Source organism: Miniopterus natalensis, chromosome 7 (assembly GCF_054644295.1).
Source record: "Miniopterus natalensis isolate mMinNat1 chromosome 7, mMinNat1.hap1, whole genome shotgun sequence".
Lineage (NCBI taxonomy): Eukaryota > Metazoa > Chordata > Mammalia > Chiroptera > Miniopteridae > Miniopterus > Miniopterus natalensis.
Genome location: NC_142087.1, coordinates 61,999,267 through 62,008,200, shown reverse-complemented (window position 1 = coordinate 62,008,200; position 8,934 = coordinate 61,999,267).

Sequence of the window (8,934 nt, the reverse complement as noted above, 5' to 3'; positions counted from 1 at the left end):
GTACCGTGCACACATACTGTCTCCTTCAATCCTAATGACAACACTGCACCATTTTTATAGATGACAAAACGGCCTCAGAGGTTATGTGTGATATAGGCCGAGGTCGACACGTTAATTAGAGACAAAGGCGAGATTTAGGCAGCAGGCTGCAAAGCCCATTCTCTCCCCCAGTCTGATATACCATGGAGTCTCATCAAATTCATATTTAATGCATGGAAGTTCCAGCTTCTTATCCTATACACAATTAAATGTTATAAGTAACTTTTACCCTTGTATTCTTTATTACATACTGTCCATGATCACATATATTACCCCCCCCACCCCCCCACCATACACACACGAACACTGCATTATAGAGCAGTGATTTTCAACTTTTTCAGCTCCTGGCACACATAAGCGAATTGCTAAAATTCTGTGGCACACCAAAAAATATGTTTTTTTTGCCAATCTGACAAAAAAATAGGTATAATTTTGATTAATTGACATTGGATGGCTATTGTAGTGTTGGCTGTTGTCATTTTTTATTTTATTTATTTATTTTTAAAAAAATATATCTTTATTGATTTCAGAGAGAGGAAAGGAGAGGGAGAGAGAGAGACAGAAACATCAATGATGAGAGAGTCATCGATCGAGCCCACAACCCGGGCATGTGCCCTGACCGGAAATCGAACCCCTATTGCCTGGATCCCAGATCCACGCCCAACTGCTGAGCCACGCCCAGCCGGGCTGTTGTCATTTTTTAATTTGACAATCTAAGGTAAAAGAAGCCAGCTATTGCACGTCTGAAGACTTTTTGAGGCCAACTGGTTGAAAATTGCTGCTGTGGAGTTTTGCGCGTACATACCAGGTACGCTCTGCTTTATGGGGGTAGATTTAGGGACTTAAAAAAATGTGATTTTCTTCTTATATCCTGATTTTATTTTCTGTCATGCTTTTTCACTGTGCTTCAATGCTCCACATTTTATACTGCCCTATTTTCCAGTACACTAATCCTCAGTTACCTGCCTTGATTCTATTCATTTCATTGTTAATTGTGATGGTTGTGTTTTTCATTTCTAGAATTTCCACCTAATAATTTTTAAAAGGTTCCAGTTCTTTGCTTAAATTCTTTATCTCATTTACTTTTTGAAGATATTAATCACAATTATTTTAAAGTCTGTTATTTTAAATGTTAGTATCTGAATCTCGTATGGGTCTCTCGCTGTATTATCTGTTTGGACTTTCCCTCTTGGTTCCAGTCATATGGTCTTGTCTCCTGTTATGCCTGGTAAACTCTACAGTATGGAAAAATTGTAGAGATAATCTGAGGCTCTGGGTGATCCTGAGAGGAATTATTCTTGCTTCTGGAAGGGTGTGGGAGTACAGGGAGCTCCCTTAATCCAACCTGGAATGAAGTTTACTTGAAGTGGGTTTCAATGTTTGTGAAGGCTGATCTAGTTCTGCTTTGCTCTTCAAGGGTTCCAATTGAAAGCAAGTAAAAAAAAATAAGCGTCCCCTTTTTGGAGATGCGTAAGCTCCCTTTTTTCCCTTAACCCCCTAAGATTACAAAAGCTTGGTCTCCACTTTTTGCTCAGATTCTCAATTTTACAACTACTGCTTGGGGAAATAAGGGCAAACATTGAGCTCATCTCCTGGGTTTCTCTTCTCTCCAGGATCATGGCGTCTAGACTGCTCCAATGCCTTCAAACAAATGTTAAACATATATTTTAACCATTTTTAAAAAGTTCTTGGTCAGAAAGTTGGTGTGAGATAACTAGTTCTAGAGTAGCCAGAAGTAAGTATCTGCATGAACCAAAGAGCTCAGCACTGCAAACATGCAATTCTAGTTCACTGCTTCGTCTTGGCCTTCCAAGGGGCTGGCAGGCCTGGGCCCTGCACGGAGTCTGCCCCGGGCCCTAGTCGCCTGTTTGCTCTCCTGCGGGCCTTGACTGCTGCCTAATGCTCATGACCAGAGGCTGCCTCGAGGCTGGCTGTTGCTGCAGCCTGAGCGGGGGCTGCCAGGATGGTGGTGGCCTGGCTCCCGCAGAGCTCTGCCCCCGCAGGAGACCAGGCCTCCTCCTCCACAGCCCTCCACAGTGAGCCCTGCTGTGCCAGGCTCGGTGTTCAGCGTTTAGCATAGGTTGTCTTAGTTCTTCCTCTTAGAAACACCAGCAAGTTCCTAGAGTTATCTCCGTTTTACAGACAAGGAAACCAAAGTTCCAGAGGATTAGCCAGAATCCTTGCCCACCTCATAAAAGTACATATTTATTTCTCTGTTTACTTGTTAATTTTCTTGTGCTCCCAAGACTCTAAGCAACACGGGGATGGGGAAAGTGTCTATATGTCTGTTTTACGCCTCACTGCAGGCCCATGCTTTGATGTCAGGGGCTCCCATGCCCTTAACCAGGGTCCAGGGACCCATAGGGAACTTGAAAGTCTTCTGAAATTAGAGTAGAAATCTGTAAGCATGTGATTGTTTTTCTAGAAAAAAAGATTCCATGGTGTTGCTCAGATTCTCAGAGAGGTCTGGGGCCCCCAAAAGGTCAAAAGATCTTGGGCATGGGGGTTGGTGCCTTGTTTGTCCCCCAACATTGCCATCCCTTGCCAGGGAGGCTTCCTGAAGCTACCCACAGATTGCTGGGGGGTGACCAGAGAGAGAAGTGACCAGGATATACAGCTGAGCAGGTGAACAGAGCACTGCTCAGGGCGTCCCAGCGGGCCTCCTCCAAACCCCCAAGGTTGGGGGGGTCACTTCCCAAAGGACTGAATAATGGAGGTCTGTCCTGCATGACAGGAAAGCCGTCCCACCGGCTGAGCGGCATATTTGAGTAGCTCCTGGTTCTGAGGCACCCGCCCTGTGAGCTGGGGTGGTAGGAGCGGGTGTGTGGGAATTCCCAGGCCACAGCTCACCACTTTGAAGTCTGTGGGAGAAGGAGGGGGAGACCCCAAGTCCCTGATGGAGAGAGAACAGGATGGAGTCACAGGCCCCTTCCTTGGCTCAGGTTGGCCGAGCTCTCTCCTAGCCTGGAGTCTGGAGGGTCTTTTTGCTTGGATGGAACAAAAGAAGAGTAAGCGTTTGGGGTGACTCACAGAGGGGTTTCGGAGAGGTGGATTTGGAGTCAGGTTTTGAGAAGGAAGACTTTGGGCGCAAGACCACGAGGCAGCTGCTGGCTTTGGGCAGGATGACAGGGAGCTGTCTGCTCGCCAGCCCCTCTGTGATGATCACCAAGAGTCAACAGTAAAAACTGAAACGATAAATACTGACAGGAGGGCAGTAATAATTATGGTTTTACGTTCAGCTGGCTGCTGCAGCAGGGGTGAGGGCTGTAAATCACACTCAGAGACCTAATCGATGCAGCCAGGAGCTTGACCCAACTCCCCATCCCGGGAGGTGTGTGTGTGGGGGGGCTCTGCTGGGACTCGGGAGGCTGCTCTGGTGCTGGAGCAGGGGAAACCCTCAGCTGGGAGGCTGGAGCCTGGGTTCCAGCCGCAGCTCTGCTAACAGCTTGCTGTGCTGCGTGGGGCTGCCTGCCGCCCCTCTCTGGGCTCCTTTTCCTCAGCTGTGAAACAGCAGGCTCCAGGATACTCTGGCTCCAAATCCCCTCCACCCCACCTAGTTTCTCAGGAGCCCTAGGCTTCCTGGACCCTTTTAGGAAGGAGCAGCCTCCTCTGGCCTTGGAGGAGGGCCCTGGAGTGGAGAGGGAGTGGGGTGAATGAGGGTCCTGCCAAGGCCCCTGCCCAGCCAGTGACAGGAAGGCAGCAGCCCACGGCACAGGGAGCGATTTTACTGGAAAGATGAAAGGAAATTGCATCTTTAATAATTCACCGGGCCGGTTTGGAGGGAGGCAGGTTGGCTGGGCCGCGGAGCCGCTGGGCGATCCCAGCATCTGTTCCTGGAAATCCACTGGCTCCAGAGCCTGCCCGAGAGACCCGGGGGCCCTCCATCTCCTTCTGGCCCAGGGACAGCGGGAGCCGACGGAGTCTAGACCAGGGTGAGAGGTTAAAACACAGCCATCCCGGGAACCCGCTAAATTGATATCTCCAGCAAAAAGGGAGCCGAAATAATCGATAACGGCAGCAGCCCAGGAAAGCGGCCAAGCTCGGGCCCCAGTGTGGCTCCGTCGCTGCAGGAAAGGAGGACTGGGGCTCTGCAAACGGCCAGGGGCTCCAGCAAACAGACCGGGGCCTCCGCCCGCTCCTGCCCAGGCTGGGAAGGAGCTCGGCAACAAGGGGCCACTGATGCTGGGCAGCCTGTCCAGCCAGTGGGGGTGCAGGGGCCACACTGCCTGGTGTCCTGAGCCAGTCATTGCTTTGCCTTCTCTCCTGGTCCTTCTCAAGTGAGAACACCTTCCCTGGTTCACAGGAGAGTAGCAGGACCCACCTTCTGCTTTTCTTCACAGGGACTGTCCTGGGCCTCCTGGGAGCATTTAGTGCTGGACAAGAAAGAAGTGGATTGAAGCCAGAGGAACTGGCCCAGGACATAGGTGGAAGGTGCCAGAGAAAAAAGTAGCTAAAGAATTATTGATTCTGGAGTCTAAAGATGTTGGTTTTACTCCCAGCCCAGTCCCATGGGTGAGCCCCTCCCTGAGAATGGGATGATAACCCTGGCGGCAAGACCCTCTGCTCCTGGAAAGAGCTTTGCATCTGGAGGTTGTCATTAGTATTAGGCCTTTCCCCCAAGGCCTGTAGAATCTTAGTTGACTAATCTGAAATTTAAAAGCTTTCCTGGGTGGGTCAGCTTCCGTATAAACTAGATTGGGGAAGGGGTGCATCATAAGGGAGATCAAATCAGGGGGCTGAGGGCATTTTGGGGACCCAGGCAGGGTGCAGGCAGAGCAGCTATTTATCTCTCTCTCTCTCCCTCCCTCCCTCCCTTTCTCGATAATTAGTAAAGACAACTCAAGAATCATAGAGAGGACAGTTTAAAAACTAATATACTCATCCTTCTTTTACAGATGGGGAAATGCCTCCAAGGACACCTAGCTGATGAGTGTGGAGTCAGGACTCAAATTTGGATCTGTTGACTCCCATTATGGTGCTCTTTCTACGAGCCCAGGGGCCTCTGGTTCTCTTTCTCCACAGCTCATAGGATGGCAGGGCTGGTGCGGCCTAGAGGCAAGGCGCCCAAGCCCGTGGCCATGAGATTCATCCTGAGTCGCTGTCTGATCTTGGTTCACGCCAGCCCTCAGGCTCAGCTTTCCTCCCCAGAAAACAAGGGTTAGACCCACCCCTTCAGCCTCACAGGCCATCCAGAGGGTCCCATGAATCTACACAACTTTAATTCCAGGTTGGCAAAACCTTCCTCACCTGGTGGATTCACCACTTTTGGAAGTCATCAGGGGACAGAAAGTCAGCAAAAATGGTTTCTGAGTAGGTGAAATGGTTGTTTCAAACATCCATCATGCAGTAAAGTTTATGCTCTTTGCTTATAAAAATGCCTTGGGCCTCACTCAGGCCTTTTGGCTCTTCTGTGACTAACAGTTCTGGCAAGTTTGGTGGCCTGATTTCTCAGGCCACATCAGGCCTACTGGTGGTAGTGAGAAGAGCTTTATGATAAGAGAGGGGGCAGAAAATCTGTAAAATGCACATGCGGTAATTAAAAAGCAAAGGGGACTGGATATGCCTTGATAATCCCCGAGGGTAACCCAGAATTACAGTCCTGTCTACTAATTAGTGTTGTAGAAATGAGCCTGAGTCATCAGGAAAGGGTGAAACACACAGTGCCCTCTGCTAGAGAACTAAGGGATGCGTATGATCCCCTGTAGAAAGGTTTCTACCAAAAAATTAAAAAAAAAAGATTTTTCTGTTAAAAGAGGTAAGTTACAGCTGTAGAAAATGGATGCATTCGTAACAACACCTCCTGCTGCTGCTGCCAGGAGCCTGGGATGGGGAGAGCTGACCTTGTGTGAAAATCAGAACCTGGATTTTAAATCCTGGTTTAGTCTCCCTTCCCCATTGAGGGGTCTCCCGACATGCATAATTAACTGGTTTGCTTGCAAGGGCTTTGTAGGCAGAGGGGACCCTGTTAGAATGCTGTTCCCCCCTCTTTCTTTCTAGGGGAGTGACGTGGGCACCTTAACCCCTCTCAGTCTCTGTGCAATGGAGATAGTGCCCTCAGGTGTACTGAGATGCTAGAAGTGCTCAGTTGGGGGCCTGATTTAACACGTGCCCCTAAATGTTAGTTACCACTGTGACCTTGGGCAAGTCACTTTCCTGTAAGGTCCTCAGTTTCCTCATCTGTAAAATGGGAGGGTGGGCTCTCAATTCCCTCCACATCCTGATAGCCCGGAGTATTAGGAGCGTCAGCTGGGAAGAAAAAGATTAAGTGATTTCCAGGGATTGGGGACAAATGCATTTCCTGGAAGGGAGGTTCCCCAGGAGGCCCTCCTTCCCCTGCAGAACCTCAGAGTGGAAGGGATCTGTGGGGTTTTCCTGATCCACGTTTGCACCACAACAGAGAGATTCTTCAGATACCACTCTGAGGGTGGCCCACAGCTTCTGCTGGGACCCGTCCTGTGCGTGTGTGGGGGGGTCTCACTCCCTTATTTGGACCCTTAACCATCTTGTGCCCCATCATCTGCTGGTCCTGTATTGTTTTTGAATCAGGGTGTCTGCAGTCCTCTCTCGATGTCCAGCCACACCCCAGCCCCCATTCTTCTTTCTCCGAGATGGCAGGTCAGAACTTTGAGGACAGATGCGCACACCTGAAGCGTTCTCAGGCACAAAGTTTGCGACTCCCACAGCCTCTTCTTGCTGACTGAGCACCAGCTCCCTCCTGGCCTGCTTGTGGTCCTTGGCTGTGTGCCTAATAAAATTGAGTTCCCAAAGAGGAATGTAATATTCCTGGTGCAGTTAGACCAGGGAGAATAGAGCAAGCTGTCCCCCCTGGATCCTATACTATCTTCAGCAGTGTTTTTAGAAGAGCATTTTCTCCTTGACAAGTGTCAATTAAGGACCCCAGTTCAACTCAGGTGTCCGGAGCACAGGCCTTCTTCCCTGACTCCACGAGCCCAGCCTTGTCACAAGGTGAGGGGCAGAGGCTGCAAAGGGAAGGATCCCTGTCCGCCTGTGGCCAGTCCTTAGCCTCACTGGGAGAGATGAAGATACAGCAGTTTCTTCTCCGAGGCTTTGGTTTGCAGAGATACTCTCCTCTGAGCCACTGACTGGGCAGGGAGGCAGGTGACTGAGGTTTGTGAAAGGAGGCCTGCTGCCCAGTGGCTGAGTCTGGTTCACAGGCACCACAGAGTGCTCTGGCATGGAAATTACTTCTTGCTTTGGTGGCCCCCTGTGACTCCTTGTTGTCCTGCTGGGAGGGGGCACCCCTTCCTCAGACAAATCAGGCCTCTACAAGGGCCATACCTCCTACCCATGGCCAGAGGCCCCCAGTCTCCACACACTGTGGGGCCCGCATCAGCCCTATAACCTCCTCTGAAAGATACCCCGTGTTTCTGATTCTTGCACCTCTGCTTCCCACCCCTCATTGTTCAGAGGCCAACCAGCTGGAGAGATTTGGAAACTGCAGCACAAATTCATACACATCACATGCACCCCTACTACCCTCACATACACACACATACACCTGCACACACCCCTGCCCATCCCAGAGAACACACTCAAGGAACCCAGCTGAGGGGGATCTGTGGCAGCTCACAGGTCCTGGGCAGGGCTGGGGATCCTTGAGGGAGGAAGGTGCCCCCTTCTCATTTGCACAAAGGCTTTGTCTGTACTCGTTATAGCTCTGGCCTGTCCCCTACAGCAGAACAGTCTCCCCGCCTCCAGGCCTCACTCGACTGCTAGACCTTAGGACCCCGAAGACACCCCCAGCCCTCCCACTGGAAGTCCTTGTCCCATGTGGGGTTCCTCCCACTCCTCCACTGCTCTGTGTGCTCGACTTCCAGGACCTGGCTTAAGGCACAGCTCAGTTCTTCCCTCCCTGAGCCCCTCTGTCACTTGTGACCTGGACCTCCCTCACTGTCACAGTTTACCTGTTTATCTCCCACATAATTTTTTGGCACCTGCAGAAGGGATGCAGTCAAGCTCATAGTCAGCGAGCTGATCCCACCTACACACCAATGGTCACACACAGTGAACAGGGCCATAGTAGGAGCAGTCTAAGAACTGTAGAAGCCCAGAGGGGGACCTATAACTCCAACTGGAGGAACAGTCAGAAAGAACTCCTGGAGGAGGTGTCACTATGTGAAGGTGCATGCCTGTATCTCTAACCCTTGTTCATGGTCCAGAGACTGGTCTTGGGCCCCCTGCCAGCCAGCCAAGATCGTCTAAACCCCAACCCATCTGCACACCTGTAAACAAGACCATGAATGTCTGTGTTGTTGGTCCCTGAGACTTCCAACTTGTTAAACAGAGTTCCATGGCAATAGCTCCATGGCCCTGAGCATCCTTTCCTCCCCTGGTGATGTGCTTCAGGGTTACTGTTTCCTCCTCAGCCCCAGCGTTGCTCCTTTTTCTCCGAGTTGAGCCCGTGGTAGAGCCTTCTTCTGATCCTGGTCAGATGGTACCAGCACCGATTACACCCTGGGCTGTGAGCCTGTCTCCCATCCGTTTGTGTGCCTGTGAGGGCCGTGTGCTCTATGGTCTCCTGGGTCACCAGGGGAACCAAGAGCCCTGACCTGAGCCTCTGTTTGTCCCTGGGAGCTACTGGGCTGATTAGAGTTGGGGACACAGTGGGGCAGGGAGACTCAGGCACAAAGGTGGCCATGGCCACTGGAGGCAGGGAGCCTGGATCCTCAGACTAGTCCCCACACCCATTCACCAGGCCTAAGAAGGCAGCAATTCAAGGCCAGGCCTTTGTTCCTGCTGGCCACATGACATGGACTTGTCACTGCTTCTCTAAGCTTGTTTCTTCTGTCTTTGAAATGGAGTAAAAAATGTCTGTCACCTGGAAGGGTTGTTGTAAAGGCCAAACAAAGTCATATATTTGAAAACTATAGAGCA